Here is an 8,570-nt window from a genome sequence, read left to right as displayed (position 1 = left end):
ACTACGGCGGCAGGTGAACAGTGTACAAACTTGGCAGTTTCGAAAATGCTTCCAAACTTGTGTCGTAAGCCAATGATCGTGACGTCGGATAAATGACTCATTTCCTCATTACGAAAACGCCTGCACTATTTTCCGCGTCCCCTCCGGAAATTTGGAAGTTAGTGGTAAGTTCCAAAAGGGCCAAACTGCTGAGGTCATCGGTCCCTAGACTTACACACTACTTAATCTACACTATGCTCATAACTTAAGGATAATGCTGATACATTGTAAAACAACGCTCTGGTGAGCGGTTTGCGGGTTTAAATCACCTCGTGGTATGACCATGAGTTACATTTGACCTGCAGTCGAGGCACTGTGGCGCTGGCAGCAGTCCACATAAACAGAGGTGTGCATGTCAGAGTACAGTGCAGCGAGTAAGATAGCTCAAAGAACACAAACTGATGACGTGACGAGGGCTAGAACAGTAGGGCGACTGGAGGCTGGTCAAACACAGAAGGTAGCAGCACGGGCTTTCCGTGTCCGACAAAGTGTGATCTCACGATTATGGCAACGATTCCAGCAGACAGAAAACGTGTCCGGCGCTACAATACGGGACGTTCACAGTGTAAAACACCACAAGAATACAGATATCTCACCATCAGTGCCCGCAGACGGCCACGGAGTACTGCAGGTAGACTTGCTCGGGACCTCACCTCAGCCACTGGAACAGTTGTCTCCAGACACACAGTCTACAGACGACTGAACAGACACGGTTTATTCTCCTGGAGACCTGCAAGGTGCATTCCACTGACCCCTGGTCACAGGACAGCCCGTAAAGCCTGGTGTCAAGAACACAGTACATGGTCATTGGACTGGACGAGTGCAGGTATAGTCTGAACTGTGATTCTCGCCGGGTTTTCATCTGGCGTGAACCAGGAACCGGATACCATCCCCTTAATGTGTTTGAAAGGTACCTGCATGGAGGTCGTGGTTTGATGTTGTGGGGTGGGATTGTGATTGGTGCACGTACACCCCTGCATGTCTTCGACAGAGGAACTGTAACAAGTCATGTGTATCGGGACGTCATTTTGCACATGTCTGCATTTTCAGGGGTGCAGTGGGTCCCACCTTCCTCCTCATGGATGGTAACATACTGCCCCACCGAGCTGCTATCGTGGAGGAGTACCTTGAAACAGAAGATATCAGGCGAATGGAGTGGCCTGCCTGTACTCCAGATCTAAGCCCCATCGAGCACGTCTGGGATGCTCTCTGTCGACCTATCGCTGCACGTTTTCAAACCCCTAGGACACTTCAGGAGCTCCGACAGGCACTGGCGCAAGAATGAGAGACTATAACCCAGCAGCTGCTCGACCACCAGATCCTGAGTAGCCGACCGGTGTGGCCGAGCGGTTCTAGGCGCTTCAGTCTGGAACCGTGCGACCACTACGGTCGCAGGTTCGAATCCTCGGTGGATGTGTGTGATGTCCTTAGTTTAGTTAGGTTTAAGTAGTTCTAAGTTCAAGGGGACTGATGGCCTCCCACAGTGCTGAGAGCCATTTGAACCATTTTTGAACCAGAGTATGCCAATTTGTCGTGTGGCCTGTGTACGTGTGCATGGTCATCAGAAATGGCTCTGAGCACTGTGGGACTTAACATCTGAGGTCATCAGTCTCCTAGAACTTAGAACTACTTAAACCTAACTAACCTAAGGACATGACACACATCCATGCCCGAGGCAGGATTCGAACCTGCGACTGTAGCGCATGTTCATCATATCCCACATTGATGTCGGGGTACATGCGTAGGAAAGAGCGGCGTTTTGTAGCACATGTGTTTCGGGACGGGTTTCTCAACTTATCACCAGTAACGTAGACTTACAGACCTGTGTCGTGTGTGTTCCATATGTGCCTATGCTATTAGCGCCAGTTTTGTGTAGTGCCACGTTATGCTGCACCACATTCTGCAGTTATCCTTAATTTATGAGCATGAGTGTAGCTTAAACTAACTTACGCTAAGGACCGCACACACGCCCATGCCCGAGGGAGGACTCGAACCTCCGACGAGGAGAGATGCAGGGACCGTGGCAAGGTTCCCTCCGACAGAATTTTATGGCCTCCACGACTGCTTGAGGTGCCAAGTGTCTTCAGTGAGTGGTTATTGGACGTTCATTCGAGCACAGGTGGTGGTCACATTAACTCGAGTAGACCGTGTAGATGTGTTAGTCACTATTGCGTAAAAAAAAAAAAAAAAAAAAAAAAACCGGGACAGTGCCGTTCCCTTGCCTGTACTAATTGAGAAGTTGGTGTCTCAGATGACAAGTGGTACGACTGCCTTCTCCTTGTCGCTAGGCTACGTGAGGCAACGGCGGGCACAGGTGCCGGGGGAATCCCTTTCACCGCCCCGCTAGAGCGCACTTATCCCGCGAGTGGCCGTAAACGAAATTAACGGCGTTCAGATACCGGCCCGGCCTCGAGGTGCTGAGGACGTGTTTATGTCGAGACTGGTGCAGGAGGGTGGCGAAACCCGCGCGGCCAGACGGCTTCGCTTCCTTTTATTTCGGCGGCCGTCCGCCGCCCTCATTTGGCTATAGCGAGCGGGCGCCTGCGACGCGGCGAACGTCGGTCCGGCTAGGAGTGCCAGGCGGCCTGCGGTTAATGAAGTGAAAGCAGAGCCGCCGATACCCCCCTGTGAATGGATGCCGGTCTGCCGGTGACGGTGGCGTAACTCCCTGGCCGTGTACCGGGGTGCGGCACTGCGATGGCAGACAGCGATCGACGACTGGGAGAGACAATTTGTCACCGCGCCCTACTCTTCCTTTATACAGACTGTTCAACGCCATAGTCTTCTAGCGGTCAGTCACTGGCTACTTATCTACTTCACTACTAATTGTTTTTTGGAGTATCAGACATTATGGTGTGATTGAAACGTGGGAGTTAGGGAAGGCAGGAAAAGGAGTGGACGGGGCCTTAGTTTCCGTTGGTTGCTCAGTAAACACGTACACTTCGGAAACAATTTTTTTAAAAACAATCATTTTAAAAATATTGACTGTAACACAAGCTACACTGACGGCTGAAGGCCTTATTAAGAAGAATTCAAATTCAAACTTCCTGGCAGATTAAAACTGTGTGCCGGACCGAGACTGAAACTCGGGACCCTTGCCTTTCGCGAGCAAGTGCTCTACCAACTGGGCTACCCAAGCATGACTCACGCCCCCTCCTCATAGCATTACTTCTGCCAGTACCTCGTCTCCTACCTTCCAAACTTAGTGAGGACGCGGCGTTGAGTCGTGCTTCGATAGCTCAGTTGGTAGAGCACTTTCCCGCGAAAGGCAAAGGTTCCGAGTTCGAGTCTCGGTCCGGCACACAGTTTTAATCTGCCAAGGAGTTTCATATCAGCGCACACTCCGCTGCAGAGTAAAAATCTCATTCTGGAAACATCCCCCAGGCTGTGACTAAGCCATGTCTCCGCAATATCCTTTCTCTCAGGAGTGCTAGTTTTGCAAGGTTTGCAGGAGAGCTTCTGTTAAGTTTGGGAGGTAGGACACGAGGAAATTGCGGAATTAAAGCTGTGGGGACGGGGCGTCAGTCGTGCTTGGATAGCTCAGTTGCTAGAGCACTTGCCCGCGAAAGGCAAAGGTCTCGAGTTCCAATCTCGGTCCGGCACACAGTTTTAATCTGCCAGGAAGTTTCATATCAGCACACACTCCGCTGCAGAGAGAAAATCTCATTCTGAGAGTTCAAATTATTTGTCGGCTAAAGGCCACAAGCAATACGAATAATTTAAACTAAATATTATTTTTAAACAATTGACACAATCAGAGCAAAGAAAGAAGGGAGTGATCCACAGACAGTGCTCCAAGGATCGACCTGAGAAAAAGTTCCTACAGCTGCGTAAACGGTGAGACAGGCAGCCAAGAGCTCACTTAACAGGATGGCAGCTCAAACTAGGGACAGGTTAAACGCCGACCAGCACACTCGCAAAATTCACCTACGATGCGATAACCAATACCACGACAGAATAACAGTTAACATGTTCAAATGATAGGCATTTAATTACACAAGTTGGCTCCACCAAATCCTATTACGCAGCCAGGGTTAAGACCAAACTGCCTGACTAGATGCACATGGAACCGCTAAAGACAATTCCACAAACAACTCAAACAATGCTAAAACAGTCGCTATACAGCAACAAGACGAATTGCACGTAGATATGAACGCTAAGAACACAGAAACGGCCGGCCGGAGTGGCCGTGCGGTTCTGGGCGCTACAGTCTGGAACCGAGCGACCGCTCCGGTCGCAGGTTCGAATCCTGCTTCGGGCATGGATGTGTGTGATGTTCTTAGGTTAGTTAGGTTTAATTAGTTCTAAGTTCTAGGCGACTGATGACCTCAGAAGTTAAGTCGCATAGTGCTCAGAGCCATTTTTAACACAGAAACGGTCGAAAGAACAGATACGCGCCGTCCACTGACACGAACGACCGAACGACCAACCATCTGTCGTTGTCAATCAAGTCAGGCAAGGGAAACGTCGGAGTATAAAACTGCCAACTGACAGCTGGATGGCATGAGGTCTCTTCGTCGGACGGACACACTCACAAGTGAAGGTTGCACTACTCAAATATAACGATCCATTCAACTTGAGCTGAATTCAGACCTCGACATGGTCGTGCACTCTCGCGACCACATCCTTCCATCGAGCAGTGCATATATCGCCAGCTCCCTCGGCGAGTACTGGCGCTGTCGGATCTCACTGCTGCTCCGTCCCAACTGAACTTCCAGACACACGACGACCCGGAAATACTAGTGGTCGCTCCGAAGACAATACCACAGTACTCGCTATCGATAAACGTCGCTGCTGCCACTCACGGACAAAGCGAGCAAACGTAGTGGCGTCAGTGAAGGGACTAAGAAAACGAGAGGTCACAAACCGAATACAAGACGCCAACAAACACGAGCCAGATCACGGTTCAGTGATCATTTTAATTAATGTCGTAGTCAGAAGTAACAATACGAAAGAAAGTCCCTCGTTTCTTTTTCCAACGCGGGAGAGCTCAGGTATAAAGGATTATTCCTAAGTTACAAAGCGACGACCAAAGGACTTCCGTTCGAAAGACGTAGAGTCCAAAACCGCCCGCCAATCAGGCAAAACCACCGTGCGCATTGAGGTAAACATCCCGCTGACGCACCAGGCTGAATATACTCGTTTCGTAGAACGCCTTGGCCTGCTCCATGGGGCTGCCCGTAATTACCTGCTGCACATCCTCTTCCAAAAGGAATCGTCGACCATTCATGGTCTTTTTTAAGGGACCAAAGGCGAGATAGTCTCCTGGGGAGAGACCAAGACTATAGGGCTGGTGCCCGAGTCTCTGCCACTTTAGTTGCCGTCCATTCTGCGTTACGACATTTGCGATACGGGGACGAGCCTCATCATGAACTTGGCACACCACTCCACTATGGTGGTTTCCGACATGTTACTCCATAAGCGTTATTTTCTTTCGGCAGCAAAGATACGAATAACAACTCGTTGGTCATGTTAGGACGCATTTGGTAATAACGTCGCTGTAGTTCACGTTTCCCCATTTACCGCACACCGGACGGAAAGTCATACTGCCCTACTCCCTCTTCTGCACATCGGTCCTTACACTGAAGAGGCAAAGAAACTGGTACACCTGCCTAATATCGTGGTGGGCCCCCCACAGGAACACAGAAGTACGGCAACACGACGTGGCATGGACTCGACTGATGTCTGAAGTAGTGCTGGAGGTAATTGACACCATGAATCCTGCAGGGATGTCCATAAATCCGTAAGAGTACGAGGGGACGGAGATCTCTTCGGAACAGCACATTCCAAGGCATCCCAGATATGCTCAATGATATTCATGCCTGGGAAGTTTGGTGTCCAGCGGAAGTGTTTAAACTCGGAAGAGTGTTCCTGAAGCCACTCTGTAGCAATTCTGCACGTGTGCAGTGTCGCATTGTCCTGCTGCAGTTTCCCAAGTCCGTCGGAATGCACAATGGACATGAATGGATGCAGGTGATCAAACCTCTTAGAGTCGTGGATGTAACTCCATCTCCTGTCTGGAGTATGGGACTATGGATAGTCAATATCCAATAAAACAATACCAATAGCGGTTATTTAGGTTTTATTTTTAGGCTGGCCTGAAGATGCCGTAGTGTATCGTCGAAACTGGTAGCCGAAAAACAAAACCCAAATAAAGGCGACTGATATTGTTTTATAGGGTCTCAGAGTCGTATCTAGACGTATCAGGGAAACTATGCCACTCCAACTGCACATGTCCCACACCATTACAGAGCCTCCAACAGCTTGAACAGTCCCTTCCTGACATGCAGAGTCCATGGAGTCATGAGGTTGTCTCCATACCCGTACACGTCCATCCGCTCGATGCAACTCGAGACTCGCGCGAACAGGCAACATGTTTCCAGTCATCACCAGTCCAATGTTTGCGTTGACTGGCCCAGGGAAGGCGTACAGCTTTTTGTCGTGCAGTCACTAAGGGTAGACGAGTGGACCTTCGGCTCCGAATGTCCATACGATGATGTGTCGTGAATGGTTCGCACGCTGATACTTGTTGATAGCCCAACATTGAAATCTGACTTCCGTCGCGTTGAACGATTCTCTTCAGTTGTCGTTGGTTCTATTCTTGCTTGATTTTTTTTTCTGGGCGGAAGCGACGTCGGAGATTGGATGTTTTATCGGATTCCTGATATTCACGTTACTCTCGAGAAATGGTCGTACGGGAAAATCCCCAGTTCATCGCTACTACGGAGATGCTGTGTCCCATCGCTAGTGCGCCGACTATAAAACCATGTTCAAACTGACTTAATTCATGATAACCCGCTATAATAGCAGCAATAACCGATCTAACAACAGCAAGATGGCTTCCGGGTTATAGATAAAGACGTAGAACGAGATTCATCACATCTTGCTTCACTGCAACGTTTCATGGACTATGGGTGGTTCTAGGTAGTCATGTAGCATGGCCTCTGTTGACCGGAACGGAATCCATTGGATTTCGGTCTACGGGTGTATGCTAACCCAGCGACAATTGCAGACGTTATAGATGCGTGTGACCATCACATGTGAGACACACTGTGAATATGTGAACTAGTGCTTGATTTACAGGGGGATGTGCCAGAATGTGGGGTACCCACATGCAGCAGTGAATGTGGTGTCTGCTTCTACGTAACAAACAGGTGGTTATGAGATCCACATTGGCCCATATCTCTGCAGGTGCCAGATCCTGGACATACCACTGAAGAAAGTTTTCTTTTAGTTTTGACCCTATAAAATTCCTCCTCAATAATTTTCCACACTAGGTATTTCAGATAAATTGTATACCTCTGTAAATAATTGAACTGTGGTACTACCCAGTTCATTAGAAAATCAAAAGCACAATCTTACCGCAGTTATTTAAAGGAAATAGGAAGCACGGGATCACTGGTGATGGACAAGCTTGTGATTATTTTACAATTTTAATTTGACTCAAAACAGACTTTACTATAAACTTCAGTTCGGACATTTGCCCCCTTACTGATGCAATATACAAATCTTCACTTTGATTGAATAAGAATCATATTGAAACTTCCTGGCAGATTAAAACTGTGTGCCCGACCGAGACTCGAACTCGGGACCTTTGCCTTTCGCGGGCAAGTGCTCTACCAACTGAGCTACCGAAGCACGACTCACGCCCGGTACTCACAGCTTTACTTCTGGCAGTACCTCGTCTCCTACCTTCCAGACTTTACAGAAGCTCTCCTGCGAACCTTGCAGAACTAGCACTCCTGAAAGAAAGGATATCGCGGAGACATGGCTTAGCCACAGCCTGGGGGATGTTTCCAGAATGAGATTTTCACTCTGCAGCGGAGTGTGCGCTGATATGCCCGCGAAAGGCAGAGGTCCCGTGTTCGAGTCTCGGTCAGGCACACGGTTTTAATCTGCCAGGAAGTTTCATATTCGCGCACACTCCGCTGCAGAGCGAAAATCTCATTCTGGAAACGTCCCCCAGGTTGTGGCTAAGCCTTGTCTCCGCAATATCCTTTATTTCAGGAGTGCTAGTTCTGCAAGGTTCGCAGGAGAGCTTCTGTAAAGTTTGGAAGGTAGGAGACGAGGTACTGGCAGAAGTAAAGCTGTGAGTACCGGGCGTGAGTCGTGCTTCGGTAGCTCAGTTGGTAGAGCACTTGCCCGCGAGAGGCAAAGGTCCCGAGTTCGAGTCTCGGTCGGGCACACAGTTTTAATCTGCCAGGAAGTTTCATATCAGCGCACACTCCGCTGCAGAGTGAAAATCTCATTCTGGAAGAATCAAATTATTTTACGTCCGCAACCAAAATCATTGATAGTAGGCATGGTGAATAATCAGTCACAAACAGTAGTTCTTCGTTAACCATGTCTCGAGAGACTGATAACACCATACATTTCCAACCAAAGTTACACAGCCACATAATACCACAAATTCATAAAGAACAAAGAGATCTTAAAGCTTAATAAAACTGAACTGCCCACATAGAGGTCCACAGTGAAACATGCTTATACTAAAAATACAAAGTGGGCCAACTCAGGGCGCAAAACTTGCA

General features: G+C 48.8%; 1 non-coding gene across 1 annotated transcript; it reads right to left on the bottom strand.

The window, feature by feature from the left end:
• Positions 1-7,603: 7,603 nt before the first annotated feature.
• Positions 7,604-7,678, bottom strand: Trnas-cga. Its single transcript has one exon. It is a non-coding gene; the product is annotated as a tRNA-Ser (tRNA).
• Positions 7,679-8,570: the final 892 nt, after the last annotated feature.

The sequence above is a fragment of the Schistocerca piceifrons genome, chromosome 9, assembly GCF_021461385.2.
Source record: "Schistocerca piceifrons isolate TAMUIC-IGC-003096 chromosome 9, iqSchPice1.1, whole genome shotgun sequence".
In the NCBI taxonomy this organism is placed as follows: domain Eukaryota; kingdom Metazoa; phylum Arthropoda; class Insecta; order Orthoptera; family Acrididae; genus Schistocerca; species Schistocerca piceifrons.
The sequence above is the reverse complement of the archived record's forward strand: the minus strand, read 5'-3'. Positions and strand labels throughout refer to the sequence as shown.